The 14,307-nt window shown below is 39.7% G+C and overlaps 1 pseudogene; it reads left to right on the forward strand.

Annotated features, from left to right (window-relative positions):
* Positions 1-12,506: 12,506 nt before the first annotated feature.
* On the forward strand, positions 12,507-12,965 carry LOC116869548 (annotated as a pseudogene).
* Positions 12,966-14,307: the final 1,342 nt, after the last annotated feature.

A 14,307-nucleotide genomic window follows, 5' to 3' on the forward strand; every position in this document is an offset into this window, starting at 1 on the left:
TGGTTGATTCATTACTAAACGGTTGGAAATTCATTCTAACTCTAACGTGGAGAATACTATCTCTAACCTGATTTTGTTTCCACCTGTCGTTATGGCACTGAGTGAGTTATGACACTTCCTGGGTTTTAATTTCCCCATTGTTAAAGGGAAGGGTAGGACTAGATAACTCCCAAGAACCCCCTCCAACTGTCACACTCTCATTCTAGAACTCACAGTAACGTCAGACTGGTTTCTAATTCTTACTTTCAGTAAATGCATCGCTGAGTTTGATCTTCACAGAGCCCTTTGAGGGAGGTAAGGTGAGCATTACTAGTCCCATTTTAGAATGAGGAAGATGGGGCTGGGCATTAAAAAAGTTTATTGAAGGGGGACCTGGGTGGCTCAGTCAGTTAAACATTGAACTCTTGATTTCAGCTCAGGTCATAATCTCAGGGTTGTAGGATCCAGCCCTGTGTTGGGCTCTGCACTGGGCATGGAGCCTGTTTGGGATTCTTTCTCTCCCTCTACCTATCCCCCTATTCCCACTCACACACACTCTCTAAAGAATTGTTTTTTCAATTAAAAAAAAAATGTTTAAAATGTTTACTGAAGCACACCACTTGCTGGTGGCTGAAGTCTTTTGAGTCCTAATTTAGTGCTTGTTCCATTCCACTGTGCTATTCCATGATATATTAAGATGAACAGAGGCTCCCAGTGGGCATACCTAGGGGACAAGGATGATCAGGATGGGGGATTCATTTGACTCACTGCTGTTCTGGTGGCCTTTTTCTTGATGGGTGCCTGAATGAGATAGGCTGGTAGACTTCTCTGAGGGATGAAGAGCTTCAGACAAAGGGTGAGGAAGAGAAAGAAGAAAGGGAGAAATTTAGGAGCCACCAAATGCAGTGAAACTTTAGGGAAAAAATATGCTTGAGGAGGACCTTTAAGAAGTCTTATTCTCAGGGGCGCCTGGGTGGCTCAGTGGGTTAAGCCGCTGCCTTCGGCTCAGGTCATGATCTCAGGGTCCTGGGATCGAGCCCCGCATCGGGCTCTCTGCTCGGCGGGGAGCCTGCTTCCTCCTCTCTCTCTGCCTGCCTCTCTGCCTGCTTGTGATCTCTCTCTGTCAAATAAATAAATAAAATCTTTAAAAAAAAAAAAAAAAAAAAAAAGAAGTCTTATTCTCAGGTGTGCCCTGAAACACCATCTTCCTTATCTACAACAAACAAGAGGAAAAATCAACATTGTCTGTCAAAACACTGTTTTTGAGTTAGTCCTGTATTTTCTTTTGATTTTTAGATGTGTGAATTTCTCAGATGAGTCCCAACATATGAGTTATAATAAAATGAAGAACAGTTTTATATATCATCAGTCCCATCTGTGCAAAATTAGACGAAGCAAAAAGTTCCCCCCATATATTTCTCTTCCTCTCTTTCTCTCTTTCTGTCTCTCTTTCCCTCTCCCTCACACACCCACACAAAGAAGGTATTGTTAGTCATTACTTTGACCTGACAATATGTAATCCTCTACTTACTTTTTTACTGAGGGAACCGCAAACTATGAGCCCATTAACTGTCTGGTACACCTGGGATTAGTTGTGTGCCATAGAAGATTACAGACGAAACAGGAGGATGTGAAACTGCCCTTCCAATGGACTCCAACTGAATGCTGAACCTTCAGGAGGCATTATTCAAATGTTGAGATTCATCTGGAGTTTAGGGAATCACAGTGTACTGAAAAAATAAATCAGCATAAAGCCAAAGGAAAGATTTGAGTTGCCTGACCTAAATTAAGACTCTTTCAACCCTAACACCTCTCCCAAAAGGCAATATTTCCCAGTCTGAGGGATCTGGAACTGGAGGCTGCAAATTGCATGCAAGGAGTCTACAAATCAATATGGCACATGCATCTTTTCAACTTGGAGATACCTAAAATATGAGTAAGGTGGGGCAATGACATTGCAAACTTAAAAGTTTATTAACTACTGACATAATAAGAAATACAGTGAATGGGGCACCTGGGTGGCTCAATGGGTTAAAGCCTCTGCCTTTGGCTCAGGTCATGATCTCAGAGTCCTTGGATCGGGTCCCGCATCGGGCTCTCTGCTCGGCGGGGAGCTTGCTTCCCCCTCTTTCTCTCTGCCTGCCTCTCTGCTTACTTGTGATCTCTCTCTCTGTTAAATAAATAAATAAAATCTTAAAAAAAAAAAAAAGAAAGAAACACAGTGAAGTCCAACTTAACTTCAGATCAACTTAAAGAGACTTTTTTGTACTTCACAGTTTTAATCTATCTTCCAAACCTACTCTTAAAATTGGCCATGCACAAAGGACAACAGTAGTATCCAGCAAATTTGTTCGGCAGATGAATGTCTTTTACCCCTTCACCTTGGGAAACCATTTTTATAAAACCGTCCAGAGGGGTAATTTCCATAGGATAATGGAAGTAGAGCAGAATAGCCCAAATTTCTTATTAGACATAGCAGAATATTACTTAGAAAGCATTCAAATTTAGCACAATGTAGTTACAGTGAAACTCAGGAGATGAATCTCTTTGGATCCACACAGGAAGCGGAAACTTACACTTTCTGAGTTCCTTCTACATGGCAATCCCTCAGTACACATTTATCACTCCAATCTTAAGAGCTGAGTATTATTGTTCTCATGTTAAGAAGACATAAGTGAAGGGGCGCCTGGGTGGCTCAGTGGATTAAGCCACTGCCTTCAGCTCAGGTCATGATCTCAGTGTCCTGGGATCAAGCCCTGCATCAGGCTCTTTGCTCAGCGGGGAGCCTGCTTCTCTCTCTCTCTCTCTGCCTGACTCTCTGCCTACTTGCGATCTCTCTCTCTCTGTCAAATAAATAAATAAAATCTTAAAAAAAAAAAAAGAAGAAGAAGACATAAGTGAAGTAAAGCTTAAGTAAAATGTTTAAGGTGACTCAGCTCTCAAGTGACAGAGTGTTCCTTACACTTAGGTTTCTCTGATTATTGGTCTCCTGTGCTTTTTCACTATCTGACACCACCACCACACCCTCATGTGACCTCTTCACGCTACTGTAGCAACTCCTTAGCAAAGTGAGTTGTATGTACCACAAAGTACAAGTATATACACAATTTATGCCGCGTTTGGCTCATATTCCTCTGCATTTGGAAAAGCTCACTAAGTGTATAGAGGAAGATGGGGACTTGCACTCCAGCTGCATAATGCATTAGGATTTTAAATGACGTTGAGCTATTAGAAAAGCGGCCTTCCTATATTATAGAATTGAGGAAGATTGAGGGAACCCAAATAAATGGCATGCCTCTTTTCCTGCCGGAATTCTGAAACTACTGAAAGAGGCAAAAAAGTAAACAGATGAGAGCCAAATTATCTCCTTTATTTCTGGTAAAGGCTAGAGGGAAGGACAGGACTCTTGGGCTGTCAAGTGGACTTTCTAATATAATATGTACCCCCAGAATCAGGCAGACTTGTCTCCCCATCACAGACCAATTGGACAACGTCAGCCCTTTCCACAAGGGGGCCTGTACCTGTAGAGTGTACCATAGGGGAGCCGATCAGTATGTGGGCTTCCTTCAGACAGTTTGCTCCTAAGTAAAGGAAGGAAATAAGAGGCTGAATTATGCATGCCCCATTCCTTTCTCAAAATTTTAAATCAGGTAATTTACTCCACTCATGACTGTGAGAGAAGGGTCTAAGGAAAGAATCTTAGAGGAACATGTAGGAAAAAAATCTTATGAAAATCAGGAATAGGGAGGATATAGTACTTCCCTAAGCAGTTTCAGTGCCTAAGCACTATTTGCTTATAGGGAGGTTGAGCCGCAGAGATGTTGTAGGGGAGAATAAGATGGATGAGCATGTACCTTACCCAGGACTAGAGTCAAGCATTCAGACACAGAGACAAGCATGAGAATGGGACCAGGAAACCAGAGAAAGGAAGGCTGAATGGAACATCCAAACAAAGGATGGCCAGAAGCCACTCTCTGGAGCAAGAGGATGAAAATATGAGAAATAGGGACAGGAGAAAAGGATTGAACAGTAATGAACAGTAATAGGCAAATAATAGGCAATAATAGTAATAGGCAATAATAATAAGCAATGATAGTAATAGGCAAACTCCTGACACGGGTGCTACTGTCTAGCACGATGTAGTTACAGCGAAACTCAGGAGAGGGATCTCTTTGGATCCACACAGGAAGAGGAAACTTACACTTTCTGAGTTCCTTCTATATGGCAATCCATCAGTACACACTTATCACTCCAAATTAAGAGCTAGGTGTTGTTGTTCTCATTTTAAGAAGACGGAAGTAAAGTAAAGCTTAAGTAAAATGTTTACGTAACATTTTAGTAAATCGGAGAAGTTCCGAAAGTCATAAATCAAAAAAAGTGCCGAAACCCATCTCTCGCTCACAGAGTAAAGTCAAGGTTTCCCTGGCTTGGCTTACCTAGTCAGAAGCTTTTAAGTATAGAGGGGCATCCTTGAGGTGGATAGAGTTCCATGAGTGTCACTCTTAGCCAGGGCCCCGGGTTCTGGTATTCCCCACAGTACACCTGGGGTTTCCCATCATAAGCCATCAGGGCCGATGTTCAAGCTTAGAAGGGGAGAGGCACCCTGGACCTGAACGGAGAGCTGGAAGCTGCAATTGGAGCTGAAAGGCCACAGAACTGGAGATCTCTGTTGGCTTGACTGGTGGTGACCCTTTAGTTCGGGGCACAAATTAATGGTACATGTATGTCTTAGAGGTTCTTTAGAATGTCCTGAAGCTTCCCCAGAAATTAGGCAAATGCTGATATAATGTAGATATTATGAGGTTTTAACTGTTTATTAAAGTTAGGAATTAGTTTGGTGATTATTAATAGAAAACCAAAACCAATGGGTCAATCAAGTTAGAAGTTTATTTTTTTCCACTACGTAAGTGAAGTCCCCCAGGTAGGCAGACTTAAGCTATGTTGGCAGTTCCATGAAGCCCACAGCCTTCATGGTAGCACTACTCCAGGGACCCAGTGTCCTTCTGGCTTTACACACCACAATCCTTAGGGTAAAGTCCTCACAGTCATGCCTTCCACTGACACCACTGACACTCCAGCCATCACGTCTACGTTTCAGGGAGAAATAAAGGGAAGGGCATGGAACAAAAAGACGTCTGTTCTTTTCAGTAACTTTTCTATAAAAGTCAATTTTGACAAAAGTTGACAATTTCTGCTTATATCTCATTGGGTAGAATTAGGTCAAAGTCTACCCCATGATCAAGGAAGGTGGAGATTTGTACTGTTTCAGATGGACACACCACAAATATCAACAAAATCAGATCTGTTGGCAAGGAAGCAAAGAAGAATAGAAAGGCCTCAAAGGCAGCCCACTGTCTCTCACACAGAGGTACGGGGGAAAGGGATGGGAGGGTCTGAAACTCATGTGGATATTCTGGGTCAAGGATTACAGTGACTTACTAATACTACACAAATTCAATGGGGGTGCCCCAGGGAAGTTCATGTTTCAAGAGTGAGTAGAACTACTTACTACATAAACGTCTAGGCTTGTCATTGCTGCAGACACAATATCACAGTTGTCTTGCACTAAATCAGTGGTTCTGAACTACATCTTCTGCAAGAGTGCTGGTCTCTCTAGACCAAAGGCACCAGAATACTTACTTAAACTACAAACTCCCTGATCTTGCTGCACAGACACGATGTAGGCACAATGTTCTATGTGGTGCCATATCAGAAAAGGCTACTAGAAGCCGTCATGCACTGTGGTGAGATTTTGCAGAAGGGTGTAAATGACTCCAGCTGAATAGGTCCTTCTGTGCAGTCTGGGCCACCTCTGGAGACAGTGGCTGTGTTCCCTCCTGAGAGAGAGGGTTTCTCAAGTTGGGGCAGGCTCACCTTCCTCCTAAAGACACAGCCTGAGGGACAGAGGGCTTGGCTGGCTTCATTGCCTTCCCAGCACTGGTTCAGCAGAGAGATCAGACCTCTCATGGAGGAAATCGCACATCCCCAGCTATTTTGCTGATCCTCCCCCATCCCCAGCTCGTGCCTCCAATGCTTCAGGCTGGGAGCACTGGAATGCACCAACACATCAGCCAGAGTCCTCTTGGAAAAAGTTTTCCATCCCTCAAAGGCAATCTCCTTGAAGATAGTCAAATCACTTCTTGCTTCTTAGCCTCCACATATCTTAGATTTCATAAACTCTCTACAGATAAATACTGTTCCAACATATAGATACATACTTACATACATACATACATATGTGGTTATCTAAAAGTCTTATGTTAAATTATGCATTCCCTTTTAAAAAAAAATCAATCCTTTGCATAGGAAGGAAAACACTTTTAAACAAAAACATTTCAGGTATGTGATTGTACCTGTAAGATAAAACACGAGATGACAGGAAGAACACATAGAAGGGGGAGGAGAGGCAATATGTGCTTTTTACTCCCACATATAAAATTGATCCCAGCAGAAGCTAATTACAAGATCCAAGCAGGAAATAATCAAGCTCCCAGAACTACACTCCCATCTACGTCTTCTACCATGTTTCCAAATCCTATGCTAATGTTCATTCTAGGCCCTTTCTCAAGTTTTAATCTTGTATTTTCACCCCATTCAATACAGCCATCACATAATAAACACACTGGTATGAAAACCTCTGTTCTTAGTGGTCTGGATATTCCTTGAATATAATCTCCCATCTTGACTCCAATCCCTCTGAGGTCCATTGATGTCCCTGCCATGGACAATCTCAAGTCATCTGTCCTCCTTGCAGCCAATCAGTGCCCTTGCGTGCCCTTAAGAGAAATTATCAACACCGTTGTGCATTCAGTGGAGGACCAGTTATAGTTCAGACACTGTCACAAAGGGCTAGAAACCAAAGGAGCTGCCATTTTATCAACCCCTAGGCTGACCTGCCTATGATCTCAGAGTTCACCTGCAAGTCATATTTCATTTCAGTGAAGCACTTCTTCATAGTGGCTGGCTAGTTTTTGTAAAAGCAATTTACATCCATTTCCTCTTATTAGGTCATGTGCCCCTCCCATCAGTCCTTCAGGCAGTTATTAATCATTATATTCTCTTGGGACATATTTCCTTCATCTTTCATACTTTTTGGTATCCTAATATCCTAAAACAGTTAAGCTTCCAAAAGTGACTTAACCTAAGATATTACTCATACATCAAAAAAGTAGCTTTCAGAAACATCTCAAACAACTAGCTCCTTCCTTCAAATGATTTCTAATGCAGAAACTTGATGTGTAAGCAGCTCTGTGTTCAGCAGTGAGAGACCCCACATAGTGGGCTTGTGCTCATTCCTGACCCCTGAGGGTGTCCAGAAGTACTACTTCCAGAAACCTAGGAATCTGTAGGCCTCATTTTGAAAACACTTAGGCTGAAGGAATCTGAATTCTTTCAATATCTCATAAATATTGACAAGTTCCACCTTGATTTGGAGACCATGTCATGCTTGGATAGATCTAAATATTTAAAGAGTATATGAACAACAAATAAGTCAATACAGAATCAATGAAAATATGCCACAACAAAGAAAGGAGCCAACCGTAAGGCATGAAATCTCAGAACAGAAGTACTGTTGAAAATAATAAAATGATTTCTACAAGAAGCAGAACAAATGCTGGCAACTACTGTTCCCAAAGATACAGAAGATGTGACCTTTGTAAAGGAGAAATAGCAAGCTTTAACGAAGAATACAATTGAATGAGGAAAGAGATACCGAAAAAAACAGGAAAAAGTACAGGAAAGTCCAATATATCATAATGAAATTAAGAATCCATTGAAGGTGGTCAAAAGGTCAAAAGCAGAAGTGACACTGAGTATCTGGAACAGTAATATTGAAGACAAACTTGAGAAGGCATCACTGCACAGGAAGCGAATGAGAACAAAAATTTTAATTGTGACAGGAAAAAACAATAATTTTTAAGAACATGGAATTGGCGAGGGGCCCCTGGGTGGCTCAGTAGGTTGAGTGTCTGCCTTCTCTTCAGGTCATGATCCCAAGGTCCTGGGATCAAGCCCTGCATCGGGTTCCTTGATCATCAGGGAGCCTGCTTCTCCCTCTGCCTGCTACTCCCCCTGCTTGTGCTTATACTCTCTCTCTTTCTTTTTCTCTGTCAAATAAATTAAGTCTTAAAAAAAAAAAAAAGAAGGAAGGAAAGAGAGAGAGAAAAAAAGGAAGGAAGGAAATGGAATTGGCTAGATCATCCTGACAGGAAATAACTAAAGAATCACCAGACTTAGGGGCATCTGGGTGGCTCAGTGGTTAAGCATCTGCCTTCAGCTCAGGTCACGATCCCAGGGTCCTGGGATAGGGCCCCACATCGGGCTTTCTGCTCACTGGGAAGCCTGCTTCTCCCTCTCCTACTCCCCCTGCTTTGTTCCCTCTCACTCTGTCTCTCTCTGTCAAATAAACAAATAAAATCTTAAAAAAAAAAAAAGAAAAGAAAAAAGAATCATTGGTTTTAAATGACATATTAAACCAGATGAACTTAACAGACATCCACAGAACAAGGAATAAAATCCAACCTAAGATCGATAGTGTCTTGAACAAAGAAGTTAGAAATAGTAGGACCCTAAAACAAACAAACAAACAAAGATAGTAGAAAAAGAAGAAAGATTTTCTGGATCTTAAAAAAAAAAAAACACAACAAAAAAGGCCTGAATCTATTTAAAAACAAAAAAACAAAACAAAAAGAAAAAACAGGGTTCATCATGTTCCAGGAACAGTTACTGAAACAAAAACGTTCTCTAGACATGAAAGGGCAAACTATTTTAATTATGTGGATAAAGAAAAGTACTATAAGATGTAAGAAGAAGAAACGCTTACTTAGAAAGGAAAAAATTCAAGTTTGCCTCAGTCTTCATCATATGTTTAAATTCCAGAAGAAAATGGAGGTGTGTCAAAATGTTGAGAGGAAAAATCCTAGTGAGCCAAAATCCCAAACTTAGTCAACTTCTCCTTCACAAACAAAACCAACAGGAAAAACTTCTCATGCAAGGATGCAGCACAAATACCACAAATGTGCCCTTGACAGAAATGTCCTGAAGTGCATTCTACAGCTGAAGAAGTTGAAAGGGGCTCTGAGAAGTGAAAAGTCAAAATTTAAAGGCACTGCTATCAGTACATATAGGAAACAATGTAATGTGGAAAACAACTATAAAACTTATCACAAATACAATTTTAAATTTTCACTCAAAGTTAAAAAAAAACTTGCAAGGAAACTTTCATTGGTTAAAATAAAATGTTGTTTAGCTAATACTCAATGGGGAAAACGAAAAGCTTTTCTGGTAAGGTCGGGAACACAACAGTGCCCATTCTCACCACATGGTTCAACATAGTACCAGAAGTCCTAGCAGCAGCAATCAGAAATCAAAAAGAAATAAAAGGCATCCGAATCAACAAGGAAGAAGCCAAACTCACTCTCACAGACGACATGGTATTCTATGTAGAAAACCTGAAAGACTCCACCAAAAACTGATACATGAATTCAGCAAAGTCACAGGATATAAAATCAACGTACAGAAATCTGTTGCATTTCTATACACCAATAATAAAGCATCAGAAAGAGAAATCAAGGAATCCATACCATTGCACCCAAAACAGTAAGATACCTAGGAATAAATCGAACCTAAGAGGTAGAAGATCTATATGGAAAGCTATAGAATGCTTATGAAAGAAATTGAAGAAGACACCAAGAAATGGAAAAACACTCCATGCTCTTAGATTGGCTCTTAGAAGAAAAAATACTGGGGTTTTTTGCAGTTTGGGTTATTTTTTTATTTTTTTATTATATTCAATTAGCCAGCATAGTACCTCATTAGCTTTTGATGTAGTGTTCAATTCATTAGCTGCATATAACACCCAGGGCTCAACACCACACATGCCCTCCTTAATACCTATCACCTGGCTATCTCATCCCCCCACCCTCCAGAAGAACAAATTTTGTTAAAATTTATATGTTACCCAAAGCAGTCTACACATTCAGTGCCATCCGTATCAAAATACCATCAACATTTTTCACAGAGCTGAAACAAACAACCTTAAAATGTGTATGGAACCACAAAAGACCCCTGAATAACCAAAGTAAAGTTGAAATAGAAAAACAAAGCTGGAGGCTTCACAATTCTGGACTTCAAGGTGTATTATAAAGCTGTAATCATCAAGATAGTATGGTATTGACACAAAGGCACATAGATTGATGAAGCAGAATAGAGAACCCAGAAATGGACCCTCAACTCTCTATTCAACTAATCTTCGACAAAGCAGGAAAGAATGTCCAATGGAAAAAAAAGACAGTCTCTTCAACAAATGGTGTGGGAAAAACTGTATGGCAACATGCAGAAGAATGAGTTTGAACCACTTTCTTATACCATACATTAAAAAAAATTCAAAATAGATGAAAGACCTAAATGTAAGACAGGAAACCATCAAAATCCTAGAAAGAAAACAGGCAGCAACCTCTTTGACCTGGGCTGCAGCAACTTCATACTAGATATGTCTCTGCAGGCAAAGGAAACAAAAGCAAAAGTGAACTATTGGGATCTCATCAAGATAAAAAAACTTCTGCACAACAAAGGAAACAATCAGCAAAACTAAAAGGCAATCAATGGAATGGCTGAAGATATTTGCAAATGACATATTGGATAAAGGGTAATGTTCAAAATCTATAAAGAACTTATCAAACACCCAAAAAATAAATAATCCAATCAAGAAATGGGCAGAAGACATGAACAGACATTTGTCGAAAGAAGACATCCAAATGGCCAACAGACACAAGAAAAGATGCTCAACATCACTCATTATCTGGGAAATACAAATCAAAGCCACAATGAGATATCACCTCACACCAGTCAGAATGGCTAAAATTAACAACTCAGGAAACAACAGATGTCAGCAAGGATGCAGAGATAGGGGAACTCCTTTTGCACTGTTGGTGGGAATGCAAACTGGTGCAGCCACTCTGAAAAGAAGTACAGAGGTTCCTCAAAAACTTAAAAATAGAAATACTGTATAACTCAGCAATTTCACTACTAGGTATTTACCCAAAGGATGCAAAAATGCTAACTCAAATGGGCACATGCACTCCAATGTTTTCAGCAGCACTATCAACAATAGCCAAATTATGAAAAGAGCCCAAATGTCCATCACCTGATGATGAACAGATACAGAAGATGTGGTGTGTATGTATCCACTTGAATAGCCTAGCCATCAAAAGGAATGAAACCTTACCATCTGCAACATGGATGGAACTAGAATGTACTATGCTAAGTGAAATAAGTCGGTCAGATATATGATTTCACTCATATGTGGAATTTAAGAAACAAAACAGACGAACATAGGGGAAGGGAAGGGGAAATAAAATAAGATAATAACCGTTATTAACCGAGATCGAGGTAAACCATAAGAGTCTCTTAATTAGAGAGAATAAACTGAGGGTTGATGGAGGGGAATGGAGTAAGGGATGGGTGAAAAAGGTGATGGGCGTTAACATTGGGATGAGCACTGGTTATTGTATATAAGTGATGAACCACTAAGTTCTATTCCTGAAACCAATACTACATAATATGTCAACTACATAATATGTTAACTAAATTGAATTTGAAGTTTAAAAAAAAAGAAAAAAGGAAAAATAAAAAGATTGATAATTAATTAATTAATTAATTTTTAAAATGCTGTTTAGGAACAACTCCATGAGAATAAGCCACAGAAAGCACAGAGAATGCCAAAGCTAAGTAAAATTCCTCACCATGAATTAGAAGGAGTTGAGAAGTATTTTTTGAACTTTATTTTTAAGAAACCATAAAACTGCCATTTATGATATTCTGATGAACTCAAAGGAAAACTCATGCCACAAGTGGACCCCTACAGGAATCTGAAATTTTGAGGAACTGGATATTCCTACAACCTGAAAGTGAAATTTTCAAGTTATCCCATATTATTAGTGCCCCAGGGTTCCTCAAAGACGGAAACAGATATCCTTTTGAAATGAACCAACCCTCAACACAGACCCCAAAGAATTCTACTTCCCCCAAAAAGTATATTGCAAGGAATATGAATAGCATACAGAAATCACAAAATCACAAAATATACATGAAAAAATCACAAAATATACAAGGAAAGAAGGTACCATAAGGGATGGTCTACAGTAATAATAGAGAGCAAAAGCAGACTTTCAAAGAGTTCACACATTGCAATTATTAGACACAGAATATGGAAAAGTATACTAGATTAAGATATTTAAAGAAATAAATAAGTGTTAAAAATATGATTAAAGAGGGAGTGGAGGGACGCCTGGATGGCTCCGTTGGTTAAGCGTCCAGCTCTTGGTTTTCGGCTCAGGTCATGATCTCAGGATCATGAAATGGAGCCTCTCGTGGGGCTCCATGCTCAGCATAGAGTTTGTTTTAGATTCTTTCCTCTGCCTCTCCCCCTGCTTGCACTCACTTGTGCTCTATCTCTTGCTCTCAAATAAATAAATCTTAAAAAGGTGGGGTGGGGGGGCAGAATGGTCAACAACCTGCAGAGCAACATGCCTAAGTTTTATTGTGACTCCTGTGAAACACACCTCACCCATGACTCCCCATCTGTGAGGAAGACATACTACAGTGGTAGGAGATACAAAGAGAATGTGCAAGACTGCTAACAGAAGTGGATGGAAGAGTAGGCTCAGAGCTGCATATCAACAAGGAAATATACCTCCTACTCCAACCTGTGTTCTCGCTCCTGAAAGAGCAATAATCTTAACTCCCACCAGTCTCCCAGTTCCTCCTTGCGCTGGTATGATGCCAGCACCCCATCATGGAGCCCTCCTATGATGCCAATGATGGGGTCTCCTATTCCTGGGATGATGCCAGTAGGACCTGCTCCTGGAACGAGGCCACCTATGGTGGACTATATGCCACAGATGCCTAGGCCCCCAATGATGAGAACACCCACCCTTCCCATGATGGTACTCATTCAGCCAGGAATGACCCCACCAGACAGATAGAGAGGGGAGCCTCTTTATATCCATTTTACATAACTTGTTCTACTTCACCAGGAGGCCAAGGTGCGGTAACTCTGGGTGTTTTCTAACAGGATAGAGTGTTTTCTAATAGGACAGGGAAGACTTTCTCTTCCTATCAAAGACAGAATAGTTTTGGCAAGTGACTAATGGGACCAAAAAAAAAAAAAAAAAAGGCAATTTTTATTTGTATTGTGAAATGTGAAAATAAAATTGTCAACTCTTTTAGTTTAAAAAAATAAAAAATAAAAATAAAATATGGTTACAGAACATGAGACTATTAAAAAACACTACAGACTGAATGCTTGCATCCCCTCAAAATTCATATGTTAAAATCCAACCCCAATGTGATGGTATTAGATGCTGGAGTCTTCGGGAGGTCATTAGAGCATGAGAGTGGAGCCCTCATGAATGGGTTCTTGCCTTTAAAAAAGAGACCTCAGTAGACTCCTTCACCACTTCTTACATGTGAGGACACAGTGTGAAGATAGCCATCTATGAACCAGGAAGCAGGCTCTCACCAGATGCAAATCTGCCAGCACCTTGATCTTAGACTCCCCGGCCTCCAAAGCTATGAGAAATAAATGTTTATTATTTAAACCACCCACCCTATGGTATTTTTATTACAGCAGCCTGAAGAGACTAAGACAAAAATAAGCAAATCTGAAAAGAAACAAATTATATTCCTAGTAACAAAAAATAATAATAAAGTAACTGAAACTAACAAATCCCATGGAAAAGATGAACTAGAAGATTAGACACAAAAAACAGTATTACCAAAATGTTAGGTAGTTATGAAGAATTAATTCAGTATGCACCTTACAGAGACAAAAATATGGAAAACATAATAGCTAGGTGAAAAAAAAAAACAGAAGATGAAGTAAGTATCTAACAAAAGTCTAATTGGAGTTTCAGAAGGAAGGGAGAAATAGAATGGGGAAGAGGTACTATCTAAAGAGATAATGACTAGTAATTTCTCAGAAGAAACCAATATACAGTTTCAGGAAATTCAGTGAATTCCAAGTAGGATAAATAAAAAGAAATCCATACCTAGGTTTCATCACAATGAAATATCAGAATATTAAAAACCAGGAGAAGATTTTTCAAATAGCAGTCAGCTTGAACAATAAATCAGTGTCAAAGGAGTGACAATGTTAACTAATATCCTATCAGCAAAAATGGAAACCAGAAACAGTGAAACAGTATGTTCAATGTGGTAAGAAAAAAATCTAGCAAAATATATCCAGTAAAAAGACTTCAAGAGCAAGTGTAAAATAGACATTTTCAGACAAAATAAAATTTAAGAATTAGCCACCATTAGACCATG

This window comes from Lontra canadensis, unplaced genomic scaffold (assembly GCF_010015895.1).
Source record: "Lontra canadensis isolate GAN:19392208 unplaced genomic scaffold, GSC_riverotter_1.0 scaffold19, whole genome shotgun sequence".
NCBI classification, from domain to species: domain Eukaryota; kingdom Metazoa; phylum Chordata; class Mammalia; order Carnivora; family Mustelidae; genus Lontra; species Lontra canadensis.